The sequence below is a fragment of the Pogona vitticeps genome, chromosome 2 (assembly GCF_051106095.1).
Source record: "Pogona vitticeps strain Pit_001003342236 chromosome 2, PviZW2.1, whole genome shotgun sequence".
NCBI lineage: Eukaryota > Metazoa > Chordata > Lepidosauria > Squamata > Agamidae > Pogona > Pogona vitticeps.
The window spans coordinates 232,930,821-232,947,645 of NC_135784.1; the positions used below are offsets into that span (position 1 = coordinate 232,930,821).

Here is a 16,825-nt window from a genome sequence, read left to right on the forward strand (position 1 = left end):
ATTTTAAATCAAGCCAAATGCATTAGTGCTAAACAAAGATGTAGCTGCAAGCTAGTACTACAAAAGAAGTATTATGCATCTGTGAAATATAAAATACACGAGTACCACTACTGCTAAGCAAACCAGCTCAAATCCAAACCTTATGTCCTCTTTGAATTCAGATTATTGCAACCACTATCCAGTCATTCAATAGCAAATATAATAGAGCTATTTTGAATCAATCTGCCTTTCAACTTTGTGGTTCCTTATCAAAATATATAATCTCACAGTTATCATGGCTAGGCTTGCATGTAATGGTAAATTCAGGTGGTATTTTGTTGAATTCTGCCTTGTTGTCTCCAAACCTAACCCTGGAAACAAAGTATACTTTTATTAGCCAGCCAGTTAAAAGTCATAATTCATGGTTAATTTATAAACTCTATCCAATTTACACCATTGGTTGTCATTACATCAGAACCTAAAACTATGTCTCATCCTCAGTTTACTTCCCTAGCTGCTTGCCATGAAAAAGGGCCTGACAAAAGGCGCAGAAGAGAAAAAGATCAGACCTGGAGGAAAAAAAACAGTGGCATGTTTGGTTATCTGCAGGAATCTTCATGGCGAAAACAACAACAGACCACTAAATACTGCTGAGCCGGACATGCAAACACAACCCACCAGAAGTAGGTTAGCTTGAGTAGATGATTAGTTCTCCAGAATGATTTGAATCTGGGTCCCCACTCACCTTTGTTAGGGAAGCACATATTCCCCTGGCAGGATTTTTTGGATCATCTACAGCTCAATAACAAACATACAAGATGGTTGGATTGAACTGAGTTTTTCTCTATCACTATTAGAACTTCACCTGCTGGATTTCCAGAGGTCACACAGCTAGAAAAAGTGCAGCCCAATTAGGTAAAAGAATTTAATAGCCTTACTGACTACCTACTGTATCTTAGATTTTAAATTTATTGGCAGATAAATTCAGAAAATGTATATACGATTCTATCACTAGGTGGGTTTTTCTTAACATCGCTGGGAGCTGTGTTTTAATAGAGTAATAGTAAAGGCACAGAATAATGCTTCCTTATTTAATGAAAAAGCATATCTGAATATTAAAGATGATTAAATCTTAAGAGGTATCATTCAAAAGACTGAATATAACTTCAAATGAGGTTAACCATAATCATTGAAAGCCTCCCCCTGTGATTTAACTGGACTTTTAATATATGCAGCCCAATATTGTGAACGCTCACTCTGAATTATGTCACAATTTCTATACGTATTAGCTTGGAAATAGGTGTGTACTGTTTTGCTACTGGGCAGCACAATTCTATGCATGTTTACTTACAAACAAATCTGTTTTGTGTAATGGAAACAAATCTGTTGAACAAATTCATGTTCAATGGATCATACTCGCAGGAAATTGTGCACACACTTCCAGCCTTAACATGTTAAAGAGAGTTGTGAAGACATGATGCAAATCCACCCCTCTACCAAAAGAAAAAAAATAATGCCACTAGATTTATGCCTCACATCTGATATCTCTGAATAACTTTCAGATTTAGGACAGAGGCGAAAGATTTTCTGTGTTGTTATTTTTCACACTCTAGTAACTATGACAATACTGTATGTGAGCGTCTGGAATATGACAGGCAAAGGCTGCAAACACTGAAAAAGACTTCCCATTTTGACATCAGAACAGTGGAACATATGGTAGTGTGACTTCAGACGATGTTAGATGGGTCTCTGAAATAGATAAACAAAGGAGTATCTAGATGAATACTGACTGATGTGCATATCCATACCGAGATATGTAATTCCAGAACCAAAATAAGGAGCATTCCTCTAGATTTAAAAATGCTACATACTGTATATGGTTCACTCATCACCCTTAGGTCTGATTACCCTAAGCCTAGCTAATAAGAGGGACCTGGTACATTCTTTGCAATATGCACTGGTGTTTGTGAGCTCTATAAACATTTTAGAAATCTTACATTTCATCTGTTAAGAGAAAACTAAATGCAGTCTTTTTAATAAGGCATTGGACGGCGCTGAATGAGTTTTTCAATTACAGCAACATGTCTGGGTCCCTCATCCTAGAAGTAAAACAAGTGACAAAATGTCACTTTCATAACATAGGAAAGAGGTTTAAATACAGACCACCAACACCACCATAATGCAGTTTAATCAAAGCTGCACAGGATTGCACTATGAGGCATATAGGTGTTGCTTTAACAAACAAGAGAAGCCAAGGCACTTCTGTTCCCTGCGCATGGAATCTGTTCCCAGCGAGCCCTCTTTTTCCAACCTCAGAATAAAAATAATGACGAAGGTGATAACAACAAATAGCACTTCCAGCAGCATAACCTGCGAGGGGCTAGCTGAAGGTGGTCTTTCCCAGAACACAGGCAGCCAGGTAAAGAACCAGCAGCGCCCCCTTCAGAAAAAAGGATCACCCCAAGACCCCCCCTCCCCATCTGCCATGTATGTATACCCAGTTGCGACCTGCCACTCCCCAACCTGAAATCCAAGCAGATCCAAGTACCCCGCACAGCTCTAAATGGTTTCAGAGAATCCTTTCCGATAAACATAACACGTCATGAAGTGTCGTTGTCGTCTCCGACTAGATGTAGCGGGACTTGGCGCGTTATGTGCCTAGCTTTTCCCCTCATCCCCATTTGGAAACACAGCCATCCCCATCCTCATCCTCTCTCACGTACACACACATATACCTGCGGTTTCTCGAAACGCCCACCCCCAACCCAACCCAACCCAACCCGCCCCCCCCCTTACAATCACACCCTCGCCTCACCCACCCACTGGTGCAACATGGCACAAGTTCCCTACCCCGCAACAGCACCAGGCACGACGCTGTTCGGTCGGTGGCGGAGGCGGCGGCCGCTCCATCCCCAACCGCGCACGGGCATTAAATGGAAGGCATCGGGGAGCGGGGGGGGGCGGGCGAGCTGATCGTAGGAGTCCTTCGGGGCCGGGCAGATCCGTGTCGCCCCCCCCCCAAAAAGATATAAAACCATATAGGTTAAGTTATGCAGCCGTACATACCTCTACACGCAGCCTGCCGCGCATTCAGCCGAATGCATCATTCATACACGCACGCGCGCGCGCGCATACACACACACACACACACACACTCGTGAAACCCAGGCCTCCCCGCTAGACAAGCCGGGTATCCAACAGGCGAGTCTTTTCCACCATGCATCACCTGCATCCCCTTTGCGCCTCGCGGGGTGCTGTGGTTTATTTCTTCATTATTGCCTTCCTCCCTTGATTGAGAAAACCCTAATCATCCCATCCCCCTCAGAAAACCGCGGGCGGGGGTGCGCCAGGAACCGCCGCCGCCGCCGCCCTCGTTACCTTTTGTGCGGCGGCGCTCCAACCCCCCAACCCTCAGTGCTGCGCACGGGAGGAGCAGCAGGTCCGGTGCGGGCAGCAGCGGCGCGGCGTCGGGCAGGAAACCTGGGGGGGAGCTTTCCCTCTGGCCGCTGGTCCGGCCTCCCGCTCCACCATCTTCCTCCGCCTCTCCTCACTCCGCCCGGGCTCGGCTCCGCAGCCACCCGGGGGGCAGCGCCTCTTCCTGCCCACGCCTCGCGCTCCGCCCTCGGCCCGCCTCCCGGCTCTCCGCGTGACACTGGGGGAGGGGGAGAGACGGGTCCTGCGCGCTCGGGCTCGGCGGCGGCTCCGCTCAGCCGCGCGGGGCTCCTGAAGCGGATGGGGAGCCCCCCCCCCCGGGCCTGTGCGGTCGGCCTTCCGCGGTCGCCGGCTACGTCCCCTCCTCGGGCTGCGAGGGGTGGACGCGGCGGCGGCGGCGGCGGCCCCCCCTTCCACCTCCACGCTAGTATCTCTGCCTTTTCTGCAAGGCAGAGGAAGGTCAGCAAACAGGGCCGCCAGAAGAAGGAGTCCCCCCGCCCCGTGCCCGGAGCGGCTCTGTCCGCCTTCCCAGACCTCGGCAGAGCTTACCAGCAGGCTCTGAAGGGGAAGCGGTTTTGTTAATTTCCGTAGAGGGTTAGCTCCAGAGCTCGCTTTCCCAAGGGCCCTCTCTGTTCGAAGTAACACTCAAGGGCCGGTATTGCATCCCTTACCTCTGGGTAAACCAAAAGGGTAAACACAATCCCTCAGCATATACCGGGACGGGTGTGGATGTTACTTTATACACACATATACACGTAGACCCGCCGTTTTTATTGCTATAGAATAATGGAATCGAAGGGGAACTATAAGGCCATCGGTGCTCAATGCAGGAATCCTAGATATCTGGAATGAAATGAAATTAATACAATGAAATCAAGCATGGGAAAGGGCAATATAGTGGTAAAAGATTTGCTTCCATGCAGAAAGTGTTGTGAGCCATCCCAGGTATCTTGAAATAGGGCTGGGAAATAATTCTACTTTTGAAAATTTTGCCAGTGCCAGATGGTATATTAAGGTAATACCAAACCAGATGGACCAGTAATCTGACAACTTAAGGCAGCACCATGTTTTCTGAAGAAGCAGTTTAATAACAAGTATTTAGGCAACAAATGCACCTACCTCTTGTTCTAAAAGATGGCAGTCTGTATCATAAGACTGGCCCCCCTTCCTCCATAATTTGGACTGAATACTACTAAATTATCAAATGTAATGGTGGTGCAAGCGCCAGTGTACTGAACAGACTGCCATATAAGGATTCAGGAGACATGGGTTCAAATCACCAGTCATGGAACTCACTGGAGGAATGGCAATGGTAAACTTCTTAAACATCTCAAATACAGTACCTGAAAAACCCTATTCAGTTCAGTGTACGTTGGAAGTGATCTGCTTGACGTCACATAATGATGGTGTAGCAATTGAAGTATACAGTTGGGATCAGGACTGAGGAGACTCATGCTCAGAACCAAACCAGCTCATGAAGCTTCTTGGGACATTTTATGATTTCCATTATCTTCACAATAATTTTATGGTTATCATGAGGAGAGTAAGGAGGGGGGGAAACTATGAATAGATTGACTACATTTGTATCCTGTCTTTCTTCCAGATGCAGGCTTTATGCTGCTGCTCTTAACTTATAAAGAAAGTTGGGATATAAATGTAGTCCAAAACGTGTCTTCAAAGTAGAGAACTATACTACTTTCACAAAGGCTATGCCAAACACAAGAAACAGATGGAACAACAATAAGAAGCATTTTCAAGATTCTCAAACAGCCCTACCCTATTTCCCCGAAAATAAGCCCTAACCTGAAAATAAGCCCCAGTATGATTTTTCAGGATGCTCGTAATATAAGCCCTACCCCCAAATTAAGCCCTAGTTAGGTGAAACCTCGCCTTCCACCATTGTGCAGCAATCAGAAGATAAAATGACTGTATCTGTATAAATGTACATGTACATGATAAATGTAAATGTACATTAAAAAAATAAATGTACATGTACATGAAAAAAATTACCATGAAAATAAGCCCTGATATGTTTTTTGGAATGAAAATTAATATGGAATCCTGTCTTATTTTAGGGGAAACATGGTAGTAGTAAGGGTATACCTTTATGCCTCAACTCTAGCTACCATGGGTCCTTATTAGGAGAAAGGTGGGGTAAAAATATTTTAAATAAATATTCTTCAGGAGCAAACCTGCAAGCATAAGTTGGCAGATTCCTTCAAGAAGACCACTTTAGCAAAGCTAGTAGCAAAGGTTGTTCACAGTTGTGAACCATGTACACTGACACTTCATTGAAGCCCTGAATTCCAAATAACTTTATCCATGTTTACTCAGAAGTAAGTCCCACTGTGTTCAGTGAGACTTCTGCAGTTAGAGTAAAACTGTAGCCTGAACTATGTAATGTTGCAGTTTCTTACTTACAGACAATTCAGCATAAAAATCACAATAATGATCATTACACATAATTTAAAAAATTAAAAATAAAGACAAAATAGACTATACATTTTAAAATGCATAAAGACATTTAAAAGTAGGTGGTAGTTACATCAGAATAGAGGCCAATAGATTCAGCCGTCCCCACATATAGATTATTTTGAAAAACCTGCCAGAACAATAGAGTTTTCAGTGATTTCATCACCAGTGAAGGGGCCAGGCAGACTGCAGGTGGTAATTCATTCCATAGCTGAGAAGCAACCACCAAGAAGGTGCAGTTCCTTCCTTCCAGGCCTCTCTCAGTGTTAGCATCTAGGAAACATCAGAACACTGGAAGGAATATAGGAAACTGCTTTAACACTGTTGGCTCATTTTAAGATTAAGTTTTAAGCTCTTATGAGGAGGCTCTTCTCCCAGAAGAGAAGCCAGGCTACTTTCTCTAAAGATGGCAGTGGTGAAGAACAAAGAGGAGGAGGTGGCAGGACTGGATAGGGAAATACGGGGGGAGTGGAAATGAATGGGCCATGTTTTGCCAAAAACGAAATGTGCCTAATGGAAAAAAGGTTGGCAATTTTGGTAAAATGGGATCATTAAACTACCTATCAGCCCAGTTGGGTTTTTTTGATTCATTGTTCAATCCTGACTAAAAACACTTATCTTCAAGTAGAGACACTTCAACAGTTTACCCAGACTTGCAGTTTATTGCAGAGCTCTTAAATGGAATATTTAAGAGAAATTTCTCATAAAATTTTCAGTGGTTTTGGCACAGCAGTCTGGCTGATCAAACCTCTGGGTGAATAGATGAGAGCGCCCCCTCCCCCAGTAAAATAGTAACTGAGAAGATCATTAGTAGTTTATAAACCCTTTCAGCTGGCTGGATAGCTCAGTAAATTAGGTAAAGACTGGGAGTCTGATTCCCCACTGTATACCTAGAAAGGTCAGAATTGAGTTGAAGGCACATAACTTAAAACCTTTCAAGTAGTAAGCAAAATCGGTTGGGATTTGTCCTTTTATTGAGGCAACAATCAATAATGTAGCTTTCATTCCATTATGTGAACATAAGATAGGAAGTAAAGGTACTGCTGCCAAAATTATTGTATTCCTCTATTTTAAAAATCCCTTGCTATCAATTTGATTCTTTTGATTTTTCTTTTCACCTACTTTGACAGTGCTACAATATCATATGGTGGATTTCTGAATGACACATTAAATGGAAATGGATTGGACCAAACAGTAACAATTATTTCCAGTAGAATGCCATCAGTCAAAAGCATATGAAGGCTTCAGAACTGAGCCCTGCAGTATTATACCTTCATCAGTTTTCTAGGTGACAGCTGTCATTCAAGGGACTGGAATGAGGTATGCAATGTAAGCCCATAGTATGTAATATAGGTAAAGCAATGCAGAATTCTCACCCATACTGGGATATACATTCAAACCAATTCCCACTTTGTTGAACATTGTCTTCTAGACCTGCAGAAGGGGCTAGAGTACCATGCCTAATAGGCAAGCTATGAATTAGTTGCTCAGAGTAACTATTGTTAGCATTTACATTTATATATAAAGTCTGAAAAACAATGGGAGTTCTGGTATCATTCAACAATCAATGCAGTAAATAAACCAAATTTCACAATACAGTTAACGCAGGAGAACCTCGTTTTAGGAGAAGAAATTTTATTCAAAAACTGCCAACATTTAGCCAAAAAAGGGACATTATTTTCCATTTTATACAGAAATACAATAATTTACTGTGCTTAGTATATTCTGTCACTAGAACATTATATATATATAAAAACACACAAACACACAAAATCCCATACACACACGCACACACCCCAATAAACTGATAAATATGTGGAAAATTCATTTTTTTGTTCGTTGTCACTGTCACCACTATAATTTTACTTGTTAAATTTGGAAGACGTGTGCAAAGGGATGGACACAATGCCAGAACCAGTCTGTACTATAAATAACTAGCATATAGTTATATATAGTACAGAATTTAACATGAATCTTTAAAAAGAAAAAAGAAAGCTATATTCTGTGGGCAAACAGAAACAGTTTGGCAGCTGTCATCCACTTCTACATGACAACTTGCTCTCTCAACATTTTAAACAGTACAATGTTTCTATTTCTCTCTAGGCAGAAGCAGAATTTAATAAAATCACTAGACTCAGCATCATCTGGAATACTATTAAGATGCCAAACCTATAACGGGACTCAGATAAAGTGTAAGTAGTGGAACAGACCATGCACTCCTAAGTAATTGCAATATCATTAGAGGACTACATTATGTACCCTGTTTCCCCCAAAATAAGACCTAACCTGAAAATAAGCCCTAGTATGATTTTTCAGGATGCTCATAATATAAGCCCTACCCCCAAAATAAGACCCAGCGAAGTGAAACCCCGCCCTCCACCATTATGTAGTAACCCGAAGAAAATGACATGACTGTATTTGAATAAATGTAGATTGTTGTACATGAAGAAAATAAAACATCCCCTGAAAATAAGTCCTAATGTGTTTTTGGAGCAAAAATTAATATGAGACCCTGTCTTATTTTCAGGGAAACATGATAGATACATGAAACCTAAATCGTGGGAGCAATATAAACTAGTAAGAAAGCCATATAAAAGTTTACTGTTTTTATGCACCAGAATATATATCTTGGATTTTGGAAATGTTAAAACCAAAGCAATTCAACACCTGTGAAGATCAGTACTGGGGCAAGCTGTCCATGTGTAGAGGTTTGCATATGTAAGAGCAGTTTGTGGTAAGCAGTACTGAAGCATACAAACAACTTCTATATTGTAGTGCACCATCTATTTCACAGTAGAGTATTACTGTATTTGATTTAACACTAAGGCTGATAGCAATCCTGCTGTGTTTCTGGATCACAAGCGGATCCTTTGGAGAATAGTTTCAAATATCCTTCCACATTTGTCCCTAAATATATAGTCATAAAAACTCTCAAGAGTGCAGTAGGGTCATGGAACAAAATTCAAACCACTGTTAACATTTTGGCCAAAACCTGTAATCCTCACTGGTGTTAGACACCTATGCTCTGTGAAACAGCTCAATTTTCAAAGGGCAGGTATACACATATTTCTAGGTTTTAAACTAGTCTTTTCAAGCTGTCTGAAAACCATGAGCATTCAAAAATGTTAAAGAAATAAGCAAGTCTTATTTAAAGAGAAAAAATATGTAAGCCCAGGAATAAATAATGCAAGCTAGGTCTTCTACAGAAAGAAAAGCTAGTGCACGAAACTAGAGATGGGCATGAATCAAAGCCATGCCTCCTCCATCGGGCATCCATTGAGAGGCAGCTCCCAGAGGAGGTGGGGCAGGGAAGCCAAGTGAGCACCTGCCTCCAAGTGAGCACCTGCCAGAGGAGGCAGAGCTTTGAAGCACCAAACACCCATTCAACCACTAAATGAACTGGCACTAATCACTGAACCAGAGGTTTATGTACATCAGTACCAATGCTTTCTTCATTGTCTCAGTTGCACAATGCACATCAAAATTTGTCTGTCAAGAACAGAAATTGCAGTTGTGCATTCTATTACAAGTTTTCTAATATAGTGATGACTAACCTTCAAAAACTGCAGATCCCACTCTTGGCCAACTATTCTAATTGCCTAAAATCCTTAAACCTACGATATTTACAGGCAAGAAGTAACAAGTAAGGACTGTACAAACACATTGACTCCAATTTAAAAAAATGAAGTATCATTAGCATTTTGTCACATGCTTCACTTTCTTTGCTTTTCTAGATAAACTAATACTCTGGTAGAATATTTTATTTCTTAGAATGTTTGTGTAATCTCTGTGTCGCTCTTGAGGTGTTTTATCTGTCTATATAATCCAAAGAAACTTGTAACAGATTGTTGGACTAGATTTTGGGTATGAGAAGCCCAAGTTCAAATCGCTACTCTGGCCAGCCTACTGCCCTTTGTCCATAAAGCCCATTAAGAGCCTGATCACACAAGACAAATGTTCCCTACTTTTAACAATATTTTCCATACCTTTGTTGCTCTTAATTGCAGTTACATGCTATATTTACCACAGTAATTATTCCAATGTGTTTTAGCATCACCAATTCATTTTCTCCCATTTGAATAGTTATGGCTGGCTACATTGTGGTACCAATTTACTGTATTTTCTTTTTTGTTTCCTGGGGCACCTTATTTTAATTCCTTTTCTGATACATCAATATGTTGGGAAAGGGTTCCTGTTAGGTAAAATTCCCTCTGTTGCAACAGCACCTGGAATAACTGTGTTGCACTCAATGGACTTGGGCACCTCCCTCCAGAGCTGTCACTTGCCAGGCAGTAGGCAGAGTGATGCATCACCTACCAATGCCCTGGCTGACCTGAACATTGACATAAGTTTACTTACGTACTGACATACCGGCTGTGACAGGAAATTTCTACAATGATCTAACAGGTATAACTAGGGAACCTTTGCCTCATGTGATCATGCCCCAAATGTACTTCTACAGTAACATTTTTTTTCTAGTTGGCAGTTAAACAGACAGGTCAGTATCTTGTTGAAGTTCCACTGAATAGAAAGTCTTGCAAGTGTAGCAATGCAGAATGGTGCTGATTGTGCAAGTGTTCCTGTTGCATGAACAGTGATCTCCATAAAGAAAACCCACCCTCTGATTGTGCCAGTGGTACAATCCCACAGTATTGCACTGTCAAGAGTTTCTGTTCAGTAGAAACTCAATAGGATAGTCCCTCTTAGGATAAGACTACACCTTACCTGCTACAAACTTTGACAGACAATTTCAAGTTTCCTATGCTTTTCCCAATGAGTCTGATTATTATAGATGCCATTCACAAAATATACGTAAGTGATGCCAATGAGAACATATGAGTGATAGTTACAACCAATAACAATGGAAAGTACATGAACTCTTTATGAATTGTTGACTTAATGGAAAGCAAATTCAGAAGATATCGTCCCCCTGCTTTGATGTAAATCAAAAGCTTCTGTACTAATATATTGCAATTAATTTCCTATTTCTCAATGCTTACTGCACCACAACACCAATGGTACAAAGTTCTTTCCTCTAACAATGCAGCAATTTATCTATTTAGACCTCCTCTCTTTTTTTTCACTGCTGTAGATGCAGTCTCATTTTGTAACGAATGATATAAACAAGATAGTTGGTCACCCCTTTTTCAAGTGGAGGAAAAAATGAGCAATTCAGATGGAGGTGATACACAGAATACATTTCCACATCAGTACTGAAGTTAACAACAAAGTGATTTAAATCTAACAGGAAACTATTGTTTTCCAGTTCTACAAGTAAGCTACCAAGAGCCTTGGGTTCAGACACTCTTTGTCCTTGTAATCAGTCAGGAGGAGTTGAACACGGAAACAGTGTTTTTAAACCGTGGTTTAGTAGGACCAAGACAGAATCAAAATAGACACAATGGGGGCCTGTTTCGTCCAAAGATAGGAGAATGCACAGCTAAACATAGCCAAGAGCTGATTTTATTGAGCTTCCACAATTACCTGGCAAATAAGAAACTCTTGCATTAATATTAATGGACACTGCATGGCAGCTGTATGGTTGTGATTTCTATCCTCTAAGTTACTTTGTAAATGGCAACATATTTAAGCAGTAAAGAATTTTCTTGAAAACACCCCAGTTTAGCTCAAAGACAAATTTCACAAAGGTAGTGTGAAAACAAAAGCTAAAATATAATGGAGAAAATTGCTTTGAGCCTCTCAAAAAAAAAAAAAAAAAAAAAAAAAAAAACCAGCCCTTTTGTGTTTATGTCTCTTATGTAAATTTGCAGTCAGTTTATGATTTTACTCAATGGAAATGGACATGATTTTTCAGAGCACACATCTATTCAAGTATATATTTATGGCATAGTTAAATATGTTGGCCAAACAATCACCCATGCACTGCTTTGCATCCTCCACACATTTCAAGCTAATCGATTTTAAACACCTCTTACTTCATTACAAAGGTATTACATTACTGGATCTCTTGATCAGAGATGTCATTTACTTAAACCTAACAGTTTTAGGCTGCAATCTGATCACACTGATAAAAGCCCTATTGTTAGAAAGTAAACTAGCCACATGCTTTATATAAATCGGCTGCAATCCTATGCACGCCTACATGAGAGTAAGTCCAATGACTCCTGCATGACTTCAGAGTAAAGTCTGAATTGAATTGTGCTGCATGCACATTAAAGTTGGTTGGATCATACCCATGTTGATAAGCATGTTCTAAAGAACATGGATTAAATTAATCACAAAACATACACTCCCTTAGGAGAAAAGCATATCTTCTCCTGCACCATAAGATCTATTACAGTATTTCCTTGGGATTTGGAGGTTAGTTGTGGTTTACATGTTATAATATGTTAATCAGAGCAGCAGCAGAAATTATTAATTTTTGTTATTAAATAGAACATCAACTCAAGTTCCCATTTCAGGTTACAATTGACTGCCAGGAAGTAAGTACTTAATCTACAAGACAAGACTCACAACTATTTTAATTTAAGGTACAAAATAAATTATATCTATGCTATGCTCAAGACAAAAGGAAAGGTTTTAAAAGTTGTCACTTAGTTACAGCATTAGATGCATAAACTGTTAAGAAATCATTGTTCTGCATTCAGCATTTTACATATTTACACATCTTATATTCAGATAGTTAAAAAAAAGAGTTTCTCACACTACATTGTGCCCTGAGTAAAGTGGCATTACACACTAGATTTCACAAGTATTGGAATTTGCACCATTGACCTTGATAATATATCAATAGTGTCAACTGACCACTTGTGCCCATTTCCTTGATTTGGTAACATTATACTACCTGGTTTATGGGAATGGCAGAATGGAGTCCAGGCACTGGAGATCTTTCTAACTTCTGAAACTATTGGAAAATACTTGTTTAAAGCAAACTGTTTTAACTGGTAATATAGTAGTTAATCCCCTAGCCTGAGGATCGCAAAAGGCTCATCTGAACTCATATCCTTATCTCAGTTTTGGGGAGAGAATCACTTCTATCATTGTTACATTACCTTCTTCAGAGAGGAAACAACTTAGGACATTCTCTATTAAACACAAGAGCTGGAATCTTATTGGTGTACATAATTGGCTAATTCTGGCCAACTGGTAAAGTGTCATGGTATATCTACTGCACAATTAAGCATATGACCAAGCATGTGACTGACATACGCAGCACCTTGTCAATTGGCTGCAATTAACCACAGCAAGTTACAAAAGCCTTACACTGACACCACAGGATTGCGTATAATGAGAGAAAAGTATCAGTTCATTGTGGCTTTTCCTCCACCTAAAGCTGCATTTAAAATACATTTTAGTGGATTATATTTAATGTAAGAATTGTCTTCTTTTCTACAGAAGTACTGTCAGTGTAAATAACAATGTCTAAGGTGCTTTTATAAGTCATATTCATCTTTCACTTGGCTGATCTTGACATCACTAGAGCAGACATAAACTGACATTATGATTTTCAGCATCACAGAAAGATAATACCAAAAACTCAGGTTCACATGTACATTCTGCAACAAGTATTATAGCTTGAAAATGGAACTAAAAACTAAGTTTTATGTTACACTAAACACTGTTTCTCTGTGGAAAAGTCAGAGCACCTTCAAACCTGCTTAATGCGTTTGGCTGTACAGTAGCCACTCTGATATCTGTGGATAATTATATTGACCACATAGTTACAAATGCAGTATAACAGAAAGGGTATATGAAGAAAAAAGCTTGATATTGTTATGTAATTAATATTTTAATTCCATAATGCCATTATTGGGAGCACAGGGTAATGTTTGAAGTATATAGGGATGAAACTAATAGCATCACAATATCACTGTAGTTTCTTCTTATACTCAAGTCTGCTACATATAGATAATAAGACAACTAATAAAACAAAATATGTGGATTATTCAAGTGTCTGTTGCTTTACATTTGTATATTAAAAGAAAACTGTATTTTAAAAATAAAATGAAACCATTTTGCCAATTATTGCAACAAGTGGAGAAAAGAAATTGACAACTGTAACAAGTTACAATATATATTGATTGGTTCTACTGGCTTTGGCTGCATTCATTCATTCATTCATTCATTCATTCATTCATTCATTCATTCATTCATTCATTCATTCATATCCCGCCTATCTGGTAACATGACCACTCTATGCATTACCTACCCCCTTCATGGATTGCTGCCTTGTCATAAACAGTGCAAAGAAATAGAGGAAAATAATAGAAAGGGAAAAACCAGAGATCTGTTCAAGAAAACTGGAGATATTAAAGGAACATTTTGTGCAAAGATGGACGTGATAAAGGACAAAAATGGGAGGGACCTAAAAGAAGCAGAAGACATCAAGAAGAGGTGGCAAGAATACACAGAGGAATTATACCAGAAAGATTTGGATATTCTGGACAAACCAGATAGTATGGTTGCTGACCTTGAGCCAGACATCCTGGAGAGTGAAGTCAAGTGGGCCTTAGAAAGCATGGCTAACAACAAGGCCAGTGGAGGTGATGGCATTTCAGTTGAACTATTTAAAATCTTAAAAGATGACACTGTTAAGGTGCTACACTCAATGAGTTTGGAAAACTCAACAGTGGCCAAAGGACTGGAAAAGGTCAATCAGTCTACATCCCAATCCCAAAGAAGGGCAGTGCCAAAGAATGCTCCAACAACCATACAATTGCACTCATTTCCCACGCTAGCAAGATTATGCTCAAAATCCTACAAGGTAGGCTTCAGCAGTATGTGGACCGAGAACTCCCAGTACTACAAGCTGGATTTCGAAGGAGCAGAGGAACTAGAAACCAAATTGCTAACATGCACTGGATTATGAAGAAAGCCAGAGAGTTCCAGAAAAACATCTACTTCTGCTTCATTGACTACGCAAAAGCCTTTGACTGTGTGGACCACAACAAACTATGTCAAGTCCATAAAGAAATGGGAGTGCCTGACCACCTTATCTATCTCCTGAGAAATCTATATGTGGGACAGGAAGCAACAGTTATAACTGGATATGGAACAACTGATTGGTTCAAAATTGGGAAAGGAGTACGACAAGGATGTATATTGTCTCCCTGCTTATTTAACTTATATACAGAATACATCATGCAAAAGGCAGGACTGGATGAATCCCAAACCGGAATTAAGATTGCCGGAAGAATTATCAATAACCTCAGATATGCAGATGATACCACTCTGTGGCAGAAAGTGAGGCGGAATTAAGGAACCTCTTAATGAGGGTGAAAGAGGGGAACGCCAAAAAAATGGTCTGAAGCTCAGCATTAAAAAAACTAAGATCATGGCCATCACCTCCTGGCAGATAGAAGGGGAAGATATGGAGGCAGTGACAGATTTTACTTTCTTGGGCTCCATGATCACTGCAGATGGTGACAGCAGCTATGAAATTAAAAGACGCCTGCTTCTTGGGAGGAAAACGATAACAAGCCTAGAGAGCATCTTAAAAAGCGGAGACATTACCTTGCCGACAAAGGTCCGCGTAGTCAAAGCTATGGTTATTCCAGTAGCAATGTATGGAAGTGAGAGCTGGATCATAAAGAAGGCTGACCACCGAAGAACTGATGCTTTTGAATTGTGGTGCTGGAGGAGACTTTTGAGAGTCCCCTGGACTGCAAGGAGAACAAACCTATCCATTTTGAAGGAAATCAACCCTGAGTACTCACTGGAAGGACAGATCCTGAAGCTGAGGCTCCAATTCTTTGGCCATCTCATGAGAAGAGAAGACCCTGGTGTTGGGAAAGTGTGAAGGCAAGAGGAGAAGGGGACGACAGAGGACGAGATGGTTGGACAGTGTCACCAAAGCTACCAACCTGAATTTAACCACTCCGCAAGGCACTAGAAGACAGGAGGGCCTGGCGTGCTCTGGTCCATGGGGTCACGAAGAGTCAGACAAGACTTAATGACTAAACAACAACCTGCATTACAATCCAGATCCGTGTGGAACTTTAAGGTTTGTCATATCATTATTTTAATGCTGAAAATATTAAAAGTATCTGCTCTGATTGTTTTGCAGTCTACCTCCCCAAGCTTGCTTCATGCAAAGGGAAAAGAAAAAAAAACAAAAGGTGAAATCTGGAAGAAGCAGATTTAATGGGAATCTCAGCAAGTGGCTCCTTGAGTGATTTCTCAGTCCAGAGCTAACTTTGCTTGCCATCCCAATCATAGAATGCATGTAGCAGACAAAACCTTCTAAGCAGACATACTGAGAGGTAGATCAAAGGTATGGGGGGATTAGGAAAGGATATTCCCATGAAGAACATTCTGAGACCAGATGCCTCACAGGCCAGGGACTCTCCTCTATATGCCATAATAATTTCTACAACAATTCTTCCAAATGGTAGCCAAGCCAGTTTTTGCCATGAATAGAAATGCATTTATTTCCCAAAAAAATGGCTCCATACGGGTACTTTCCATTAATTTAAAAATAAAGATTTAAAAACAAAACAAAGAGACAAAAGAAGGAAATGGCTTAACATGGTATTTACCATAGTGCAATCTTTAACACGGGGGCAGTTAACACTTTATCCAATCCTGCTTTAGAAGGCTATTATAAGACCAGTCATTTCATAACTAAGTGGTCTGAATTCCACTGATATTTTACACTGGAGTAACTAAAATTATGTATCTGTCAGCCATGAGACTTGTTAATTAGCAATGATTTGCCAGTACAACTTATATACATTTACTTACTCTGAGGTGAAATCCCAACAAGATTCTGGCGACAGTGTCACAAGAACACCTTTTTACATACTGCCTGTTTATCTCAGTAACACTGCATGGGATAAAGAGTCAACTGCTGAGCATTATCACACCTGCACATTGTTGCAGAAAACTATGCATTACTTAACAAATGTTTGCTTATGCTGGCCTCATTAACACTCTTAAAAGAAACGTCAGGAAACGTCTATAAATGTCTGCAATCCATGTT

The 16,825-nt window shown here is 40.3% G+C and overlaps 1 protein-coding gene across 1 annotated transcript in view; it reads right to left on the minus strand.

Moving 5' to 3' along the window:
- PTAR1 (protein prenyltransferase alpha subunit repeat containing 1) overlaps window positions 1-16,825 on the minus strand; it is a 128,757-nt gene that overhangs the window by 58,599 nt on the left and 53,333 nt on the right. The gene's annotated exons all lie outside the window — the stretch shown is intronic.